This window comes from Schistocerca gregaria, unplaced genomic scaffold (genome assembly GCF_023897955.1).
Source record: "Schistocerca gregaria isolate iqSchGreg1 unplaced genomic scaffold, iqSchGreg1.2 ptg000451l, whole genome shotgun sequence".
NCBI lineage: Eukaryota > Metazoa > Arthropoda > Insecta > Orthoptera > Acrididae > Schistocerca > Schistocerca gregaria.
The window spans coordinates 94240-105218 of NW_026061871.1; the positions used below are offsets into that span (position 1 = coordinate 94240).

The 10979-nt window shown below is 49.2% G+C and overlaps 1 non-coding gene across 1 annotated transcript; it reads left to right on the forward strand.

Moving 5' to 3' along the window:
• The first annotated feature begins 6242 nt into the window (after positions 1 to 6242).
• On the forward strand, positions 6243 to 6316 carry Trnaa-agc (transfer RNA alanine (anticodon AGC)). The gene has a single exon. It is a non-coding gene; the product is annotated as a tRNA-Ala (tRNA).
• The last annotated feature ends 4663 nt before the right edge of the window (positions 6317 to 10979 follow it).

Sequence of the window (10979 nt, forward strand, 5' to 3'; positions counted from 1 at the left end):
GAATTTTTAACACACCTACATGCGCACCTTGCCATGCAAGTGGAATAATTCCCAACCAGCAGAGGTGTGTAGGCAGATACGAGCGAACGATTAACATCCACAATTGGCGAGCGTGCTTTTATTCGTGCGCAGGAAGCACCCTCCTCCCACACCTACACTTAATTTAGAAACAGTACAAATGTTCCCATAAGATTCTCAGGCCTACGTCGGAAAGATCTGCCTTGCGCCGATTTCACGTAAATCCCACTGCACGTTCCCATTCTTTGCGTGCAGTCGGCTGCTACTGGTGTTGCTGGTTGTGACTGCTGATAACAGATGCCGTAGCAATCAATTCATGGAGTGAGTTGTATGTTTTGCGATAGTCTGTCTCTGACAAGGAAGCACAGGTGATATAGGTGCGAACACAGGAAGCTTGCAGCCCCTCGCTGCCTGCAGACACAGAGCAGCCACACTAGGGGAGCGGCCTAAGCCGTAGGCGAAATGTGCTCATTCGCTTTGGCGCGACGTCGAACTATAAATAAGGCTGTCACTAGCTTGAGCGTCGTGAAAAGTCGGAAAAGTCATCTGCATGGGTGATTGCCAAGTTTGGGGAGCGTTTCGTAGTACGATCAGTGCAATGGAGACGCGGAAACTTGTTGTGTCCCAGTGTTTTGCAGTTGGATGACAAGAGTTTTACACAGTAGCAAAGAGCGAGGCACTGAGTTGGCATGAACAATGGAGAGCACAATGGGGCTCGAGATGTGCTTGTTACCTCAGGTGCTGTGTGATTGTCGACAAGGAGTGAAATGGACCAATTTGTGACCGCCCTTTCAATTTAAGACGTTCAAAACAGACGGAATTTGCATTCGTAATACCAGAGCATCGAAACTACTTGGAACTCTTGTGTATATGAACGTGTCCGCGCCTTTGTATTCTGGTACCTTCGCCGCTACAAACCAACCAACCATCGTGTCCGTGCACATCAGAGTCGCAAAGAATGGAGAATAGCCAGGCTTGGTCGTGTGTGTAGCTGTAGCTCAGTTGACAGATCGTTCGCTTAGCGTGTGAACGGTCTCGGGTTCAAGCCCCGGCTCCTCCATGTTTTGTGGTCAGTACATGGTAAGTGTTGGTCGCGGCGAACATAAACGCACGCAAGAAGTTGCAAAACCAGCGTCACAGACTGATATGATGTATACTGTCATAAGGAGAGCAAGATGTAAGTGTGGGGACCGGCTGTTATCGTGGTGTCATCGAGTGCAGATCTGTCTTAGGTATCACGGCTTAACGTCATTGAAGTCTAGAGAGTGGACAACACGTTCGTCTTACTCAGAGCGGTATCTGAACTCTATTTTCGACGTTATGCGTGCCACTTTCATTGTGGCCAACTACGATTCGATACAGAATGCACGAAACCTGAAAGACACCCTCACTGATACATAGAGAGTAGGGTTTGTCTGCGGAATAATGGGAGTGCAAGGGTCTGTGACGTTGATATGACTGTATGTAGCACTACTAGTTAACGGGGGGGTGGGCGTAGCTCAGATGGTAGAGCGCTCGCTTAGCGTGCGGGAGGTACTGGGATCGATACCCAGCGCCTCCAGACTTTTTAACACACCTACATGCGCACCTTGCCATGCAAGTGGAATAATTCCCAACCAGCAGAGGTGTGTAGGCAGATACGAGCGAACGATTAACATCCACAATTGGCGAGCGAGGTTTTATTCGTGCGCAGGAAGCACCCTCCTCCCACACCTACACTTAATTTAGAAACAGTACAAATGTTCCCATAAGATTCTCAGGCCTACGTCGGAAAGATCTGCCTTGCGCCGATTTCACGTAAATCCCACTGCACGTTCCCATTCTTTGCGTGCAGTCGGCTGCTACTGGTGTTGCTGGTTGTGACTGCTGATAACAGATGCCGTAGCAATCAATTCATGGAGTGAGTTGTATGTTTTGCGATAGTCTGTCTCTGACAAGGAAGCACAGGTGATATAGGTGCGAACACAGGAAGCTTGCAGCCCCTCGCTGCCTGCAGACACAGAGCAGCCACACTAGGAGAGCGGCCTAAGCCGTAGGCGAAATGTGCTCATTCGCTTTGGCGCGACGTCGAACTATAAATAAGGCTGTCACTAGCGTGAGCGTCGTGTAAAGTCGGAAAAGTCATCTGCATGGGTGATTGCCAAGTTTGGGGAGCGTTTCGTAGTACGATCAGTGCAATGGAGACGCGGAAACTTGTTGTGTCCCAGTGTTTTGCAGTTGGATCACAAGAGTTTTACACAGTAGCAAAGAGCGAGGCACTGAGTTGGCATGAACAATGGAGAGCACAATGGGGCTCGAGATGTGCTTGTTACCTCAGGTGCTGTGTGATTGTCGACAAGGAGTGAAATGGACCAATTTGTGACCGCCCTTTCAATTTAAGACGTTCAAAACAGACGGAATTTGCATTCGTAATACCAGAGCATCGAAACTACTTGGAACTCTTGTGTATATGAACGTGTCCGCGCCTTTGTATTCTGGTACCTTCGCCGCTACAAACCAACCAACCATCGTGTCCGTGCACATCAGAGTCGCAAAGAATGGAGAATAGCCAGGCTTGGTCGTGTGTGTAGCTGTAGCTCAGTTGACAGATCGTTCGCTTAGCGTGTGAACGGTCTCGGGTTCAAGCCCCGGCTCCTCCATGTTTTGTGGTCAGTACATGGTAAGTGTTGGTCGCGGCGAACATAAACGCACGCAAGAAGTTGCAAAACCAGCGTCACAGACTGATATGATGTATACTGTCATAAGGAGAGCAAGATGTAAGTGTGGGGACCGGCTGTTATCGTGGTGTCATCGAGTGCAGATCTGTCTTAGGTATCACGGCTTAACGTCATTGAAGTCTAGAGAGTGGACAACACGTTCGTCTTACTCAGAGCGGTGTCTGAACTCTATTTTCGACGTTATGCGTGCCACTTTCATTGTGGCCAACTACGATTCGATACAGAATGCACGAAACCTGAAAGACACCCTCACTGATACATAGAGAGTAGGGTTTGTCTGCGGAATAATGGGAGTGCAAGGGTCTGTGACGTTGATATGACTGTATGTAGCACTACTAGTTAACGGGGGGGTGGGCGTAGCTCAGATGGTACAGCGCTCGCTTAGCGTGCGAGAGGTACTGGGATCGATACCCAGCGCCTCCAGAATTTTTAACACACCTACATGCGCACCTTGCCATGCAAGTGGAATAATTCCCAACCAGCAGAGGTGTGTAGGCAGATACGAGCGAACGATTAACATCCACAATTGGCGAGCGTGCTTTTATTCGTGCGCAGGAAGCACCCTCCTCCCACACCTACACTTAATTTAGAAACAGTACAAATGTTCCCATAAGATTCTCAGGCCTACGTCGGAAAGATCTGCCTTGCGCCGATTTCACGTAAATCCCACTGCACGTTCCCATTCTTTGCGTGCAGTCGGCTGCTACTGTTGTTGCTGGTTGTGACTGCTGATAACAGATGCCGTAGCAATCAATTCATGGAGTGAGTTGTATGTTTTGCGATAGTCTGTCTCTGACAAGGAAGCACAGGTGATATAGGTGCGAACACAGGAAGCTTGCAGCCCCTCGCTGCCTGCAGACACAGAGCAGCCACACTAGGAGAGCGGCCTAAGCCGTAGGCGAAATGTGCTCATTCGCTTTGGCGCGACGTCGAACTATAAATAAGGCTGTCACTAGCGTGAGCGTCGTGTAAAGTCGGAAAAGTCATCTGCATGGGTGATTGCCAAGTTTGGGGAGCGTTTCGTAGTACGATCAGTGCAATGGAGACGCGGAAACTTGTTGTGTCCCAGTGTTTTGCAGTTGGATGACAAGAGTTTTACACAGTAGCAAAGAGCGAGGCACTGAGTTGGCATGAACAATGGAGAGCACAATGGGGCTCGAGATGTGCTTGTTACCTCAGGTGCTGTGTGATTGTCGACAAGGAGTGAAATGGACCAATTTGTGACCGCCCTTTCAATTTAAGACGTTCAAAACAGACGGAATTTGCATTCGTAATACCAGAGCATCGAAACTACTTGGAACTCTTGTGTATATGAACGTGTCCGCGCCTTTGTATTCTGGTACCTTCGCCGCTACAAACCAACCAACCATCGTGTCCGTGCACATCAGAGTCGCAAAGAATGGAGAATAGCCAGGCTTGGTCGTGTGTGTAGCTGTAGCTCAGTTGACAGATCGTTCGCTTAGCGTGTGAACGGTCTCGGGTTCAAGCCCCGGCTCCTCCATGTTTTGTGGTCAGTACATGGTAAGTGTTGGTCGCGGCGAACATAAACGCACGCAAGAAGTTGCAAAACCAGCGTCACAGACTGATATGATGTATACTGTCATAAGGAGAGCAAGATGTAAGTGTGGGGACCGGCTGTTATCGTGGTGTCATCGAGTGCAGATCTGTCTTAGGTATCACGGCTTAACGTCATTGAAGTCTAGAGAGTGGACAACACGTTCGTCTTACTCAGAGCGGTATCTGAACTCTATTTTCGACGTTATGCGTGCCACTTTCATTGTGGCCAACTACGATTCGATACAGAATGCACGAAACCTGAAAGACACCCTCACTGATACATAGAGAGTAGGGTTTGTCTGCGGAATAATGGGAGTGCAAGGGTCTGTGACGTTGATATGACTGTATGTAGCACTACTAGTTAACGGGGGGGTGGGCGTAGCTCAGATGGTAGAGCGCTCGCTTAGCGTGCGGGAGGTACTGGGATCGATACCCAGCGCCTCCAGACTTTTTAACACACCTACATGCGCACCTTGCCATGCAAGTGGAATAATTCCCAACCAGCAGAGGTGTGTAGGCAGATACGAGCGAACGATTAACATCCACAATTGGCGAGCGAGGTTTTATTCGTGCGCAGGAAGCACCCTCCTCCCACACCTACACTTAATTTAGAAACAGTACAAATGTTCCCATAAGATTCTCAGGCCTACGTCGGAAAGATCTGCCTTGCGCCGATTTCACGTAAATCCCACTGCACGTTCCCATTCTTTGCGTGCAGTCGGCTGCTACTGGTGTTGCTGGTTGTGACTGCTGATAACAGATGCCGTAGCAATCAATTCATGGAGTGAGTTGTATGTTTTGCGATAGTCTGTCTCTGACAAGGAAGCACAGGTGATATAGGTGCGAACACAGGAAGCTTGCAGCCCCTCGCTGCCTGCAGACACAGAGCAGCCACACTAGGAGAGCGGCCTAAGCCGTAGGCGAAATGTGCTCATTCGCTTTGGCGCGACGTCGAACTATAAATAAGGCTGTCACTAGCGTGAGCGTCGTGTAAAGTCGGAAAAGTCATCTGCATGGGTGATTGCCAAGTTTGGGGAGCGTTTCGTAGTACGATCAGTGCAATGGAGACGCGGAAACTTGTTGTGTCCCAGTGTTTTGCAGTTGGATGACAAGAGTTTTACACAGTAGCAAAGAGCGAGGCACTGAGTTGGCATGAACAATGGAGAGCACAATGGGGCTCGAGATGTGCTTGTTACCTCAGGTGCTGTGTGATAGTCGACAAGGAGTGAAATGGACCAATTTGTGACCGCCCTTTCAATTTAAGACGTTCAAAACAGACGGAATTTGCATTCGTAATACCAGAGCATCGAAACTACTTGGAACTCTTGTGTATATGAACGTGTCCGCGCCTTTGTATTCTGGTACCTTCGCCGCTACAAACCAACCAACCATCGTGTCCGTGCACATCAGAGTCGCAAAGAATGGAGAATAGCCAGGCTTGGTCGTGTGTGTAGCTGTAGCTCAGTTGACAGATCGTTCGCTTAGCGTGTGAACGGTCTCGGGTTCAAGCCCCGGCTCCTCCATGTTTTGTGGTCAGTACATGGTAAGTGTTGGTCGCGGCGAACATAAACGCACGCAAGAAGTTGCAAAACCAGCGTCACAGACTGATATGATGTATACTGTCATAAGGAGAGCAAGATGTAAGTGTGGGGACCGACTGTTATCGTGGTGTCATCGAGTGCAGATCTGTCTTAGGTATCACGGCTTAACGTCATTGAAGTCTAGAGAGTGGACAACACGTTCGTCTTACTCAGAGCGGTGTCTGAACTCTATTTTCGACGTTATGCGTGCCACTTTCATTGTGGCCAACTACGATTCGATACAGAATGCACGAAACCTGAAAGACACCCTCACTGATACATAGAGAGTAGGGTTTGTCTGCGGAATAATGGGAGTGCAAGGGTCTGTGACGTTGATATGACTGTATGTAGCACTACTAGTTAACGGGGGGGTGGGCGTAGCTCAGATGGTAGAGCGCTCGCTTAGCGTGCGAGAGGTACTGGGATCGATACCCAGCGCCTCCAGAATTTTTAACACACCTACATGCGCACCTTGCCATGCAAGTGGAATAATTCCCAACCAGCAGAGGTGTGTAGGCAGATACGAGCGAACGATTAACATCCACAATTGGCGAGCGTGCTTTTATTCGTGCGCAGGAAGCACCCTCCTCCCACACCTACACTTAATTTAGAAACAGTACAAATGTTCCCATAAGATTCTCAGGCCTACGTCGGAAAGATCTGCCTTGCGCCGATTTCACGTAAATCCCACTGCACGTTCCCATTCTTTGCGTGCAGTCGGCTGCTACTGTTGTTGCTGGTTGTGACTGCTGATAACAGATGCCGTAGCAATCAATTCATGGAGTGAGTTGTATGTTTTGCGATAGTCTGTCTCTGACAAGGAAGCACAGGTGATATAGGTGCGAACACAGGAAGCTTGCAGCCCCTCGCTGCCTGCAGACACAGAGCAGCCACACTAGGAGAGCGGCCTAAGCCGTAGGCGAAATGTGCTCATTCGCTTTGGCGCGACGTCGAACTATAAATAAGGCTGTCACTAGCGTGAGCGTCGTGTAAAGTCGGAAAAGTCATCTGCATGGGTGATTGCCAAGTTTGGGGAGCGTTTCGTAGTACGATCAGTGCAATGGAGACGCGGAAACTTGTTGTGTCCCAGTGTTTTGCAGTTGGATGACAAGAGTTTTACACAGTAGCAAAGAGCGAGGCACTGAGTTGGCATGAACAATGGAGAGCACAATGGGGCTCGAGATGTGCTTGTTACCTCAGGTGCTGTGTGATTGTCGACAAGGAGTGAAATGGACCAATTTGTGACCGCCCTTTCAATTTAAGACGTTCAAAACAGACGGAATTTGCATTCGTAATACCAGAGCATCGAAACTACTTGGAACTCTTGTGTATATGAACGTGTCCGCGCCTTTGTATTCTGGTACCTTCGCCGCTACAAACCAACCAACCATCGTGTCCGTGCACATCAGAGTCGCAAAGAATGGAGAATAGCCAGGCTTGGTCGTGTGTGTAGCTGTAGCTCAGTTGACAGATCGTTCGCTTAGCGTGTGAACGGTCTCGGGTTCAAGCCCCGGCTCCTCCATGTTTTGTGGTCAGTACATGGTAAGTGTTGGTCGCGGCGAACATAAACGCACGCAAGAAGTTGCAAAACCAGCGTCACAGACTGATATGATGTATACTGTCATAAGGAGAGCAAGATGTAAGTGTGGGGACCGGCTGTTATCGTGGTGTCATCGAGTGCAGATCTGTCTTAGGTATCACGGCTTAACGTCATTGAAGTCTAGAGAGTGGACAACACGTTCGTCTTACTCAGAGCGGTATCTGAACTCTATTTTCGACGTTATGCGTGCCACTTTCATTGTGGCCAACTACGATTCGATACAGAATGCACGAAACCTGAAAGACACCCTCACTGATACATAGAGAGTAGGGTTTGTCTGCGGAATAATGGGAGTGCAAGGGTCTGTGACGTTGATATGACTGTATGTAGCACTACTAGTTAACGGGGGGGTGGGCGTAGCTCAGATGGTAGAGCGCTCGCTTAGCGTGCGGGAGGTACTGGGATCGATACCCAGCGCCTCCAGAATTTTTAACACACCTACATGCGCACCTTGCCATGCAAGTGGAATAATTCCCAACCAGCAGAGGTGTGTAGGCAGATACGAGCGAACGATTAACATCCACAATTGGCGAGCGAGGTTTTATTCGTGCGCAGGAAGCACCCTCCTCCCACACCTACACTTAATTTAGAAACAGTACAAATGTTCCCATAAGATTCTCAGGCCTACGTCGGAAAGATCTGCCTTGCGCCGATTTCACGTAAATCCCACTGCACGTTCCCATTCTTTGCGTGCAGTCGGCTGCTACTGGTGTTGCTGGTTGTGACTGCTGATAACAGATGCCGTAGCAATCAATTCATGGAGTGAGTTGTATGTTTTGCGATAGTCTGTCTCTGACAAGGAAGCACAGGTGATATAGGTGCGAACACAGGAAGCTTGCAGCCCCTCGCTGCCTGCAGACACAGAGCAGCCACACTAGGAGAGCGGCCTAAGCCGTAGGCGAAATGTGCTCATTCGCTTTGGCGCGACGTCGAACTATAAATAAGGCTGTCACTAGCGTGAGCGTCGTGTAAAGTCGGAAAAGTCATCTGCATGGGTGATTGCCAAGTTTGGGGAGCGTTTCGTAGTACGATCAGTGCAATGGAGACGCGGAAACTTGTTGTGTCCCAGTGTTTTGCAGTTGGATGACAAGAGTTTTACACAGTAGCAAAGAGCGAGGCACTGAGTTGGCATGAACAATGGAGAGCACAATGGGGCTCGAGATGTGCTTGTTACCTCAGGTGCTGTGTGATAGTCGACAAGGAGTGAAATGGACCAATTTGTGACCGCCCTTTCAATTTAAGACGTTCAAAACAGACGGAATTTGCATTCGTAATACCAGAGCATCGAAACTACTTGGAACTCTTGTGTATATGAACGTGTCCGCGCCTTTGTATTCTGGTACCTTCGCCGCTACAAACCAACCAACCATCGTGTCCGTGCACATCAGAGTCGCAAAGAATGGAGAATAGCCAGGCTTGGTCGTGTGTGTAGCTGTAGCTCAGTTGACAGATCGTTCGCTTAGCGTGTGAACGGTCTCGGGTTCAAGCCCCGGCTCCTCCATGTTTTGTGGTTAGTACATGGTAAGTGTTGGTCGCGGCGAACATAAACGCACGCAAGAAGTTGCAAAACCAGCGTCACAGACTGATATGATGTATACTGTCATAAGGAGAGCAAGATGTAAGTGTGGGGACCGGCTGTTATCGTGGTGTCATCGAGTGCAGATCTGTCTTAGGTATCACGGCTTAACGTCATTGAAGTCTAGAGAGTGGACAACACGTTCGTCTTACTCAGAGCGGTATCTGAACTCTATTTTCGACGTTATGCGTGCCACTTTCATTGTGGCCAACTACGATTCGATACAGAATGCACGAAACCTGAAAGACACCCTCACTGATACATAGAGAGTAGGGTTTGTCTGCGGAATAATGGGAGTGCAAGGGTCTGTGACGTTGATATGACTGTATGTAGCACTACTAGTTAACGGGGGGGTGGGCGTAGCTCAGATGGTAGAGCGCTCGCTTAGCGTGCGGGAGGTACTGGGATCGATACCCAGCGCCTCCAGAATTTTTAACACACCTACATGCGCACCTTGCCATGCAAGTGGAATAACTCCCAACCAGCAGAGGTGTGTAGGCAGATACGAGCGAACGATTAACATCCACAATTGGCGAGCGAGGTTTTATTCGTGCGCAGGAAGCACCCTCCTCCCACACCTACACTTAATTTAGAAACAGTACAAATGTTCCCATAAGATTCTCAGGCCTACGTCGGAAAGATCTGCCTTGCGCCGATTTCACGTAAATCCCACTGCACGTTCCCATTCTTTGCGTGCAGTCGGCTGCTACTGGTGTTGCTGGTTGTGACTGCTGATAACAGATGCCGTAGCAATCAATTCATGGAGTGAGTTGTATGTTTTGCGATAGTCTGTCTCTGACAAGGAAGCACAGGTGATATAGGTGCGAACACAGGAAGCTTGCAGCCCCTCGCTGCCTGCAGACACAGAGCAGCCACACTAGGAGAGCGGCCTAAGCCGTAGGCGAAATGTGCTCATTCGCTTTGGCGCGACGTCGAACTATAAATAAGGCTGTCACTAGCGTGAGCGTCGTGTAAAGTCGGAAAAGTCATCTGCATGGGTGATTGCCAAGTTTGGGGAGCGTTTCGTAGTACGATCAGTGCAATGGAGACGCGGAAACTTGTTGTGTCCCAGTGTTTTGCAGTTGGATGACAAGAGTTTTACACAGTAGCAAAGAGCGAGGCACTGAGTTGGCATGAACAATGGAGAGCACAATGGGGCTCGAGATGTGCTTGTTACCTCAGGTGCTGTGTGATTGTCGACAAGGAGTGAAATGGACCAATTTGTGACCGCCCTTTCAATTTAAGACGTTCAAAACAGACGGAATTTGCATTCGTAATACCAGAGCATCGAAACTACTTGGAACTCTTGTGTATATGAACGTGTCCGCGCCTTTGTATTCTGGTACCTTCGCCGCTACAAACCAACCAACCATCGTGTCCGTGCACATCAGAGTCGCAAAGAATGGAGAATAGCCAGGCTTGGTCGTGTGTGTAGCTGTAGCTCAGTTGACAGATCGTTCGCTTAGCGTGTGAACGGTCTCGGGTTCAAGCCCCGGCTCCTCCATGTTTTGTGGTCAGTACATGGTAAGTGTTGGTCGCGGCGAACATAAACGCACGCAAGAAGTTGCAAAACCAGCGTCACAGACTGATATGATGTATACTGTCATAAGGAGAGCAAGATGTAAGTGTGGGGACCGGCTGTTATCGTGGTGTCATCGAGTGCAGATCTGTCTTAGGTATCACGGCTTAACGTCATTGAAGTCTAGAGAGTGGACAACACGTTCGTCTTACTCAGAGCGGTATCTGAACTCTATTTTCGACGTTATGCGTGCCACTTTCATTGTGGCCAACTACGATTCGATACAGAATGCACGAAACCTGAAAGACACCCTCACTGATACATAGAGAGTAGGGTTTGTCTGCGGAATAATGGGAGTGCAAGGGTCTGTGACGTTGATATGACTGTATGTAGCACTACTAGTTAACGGGGG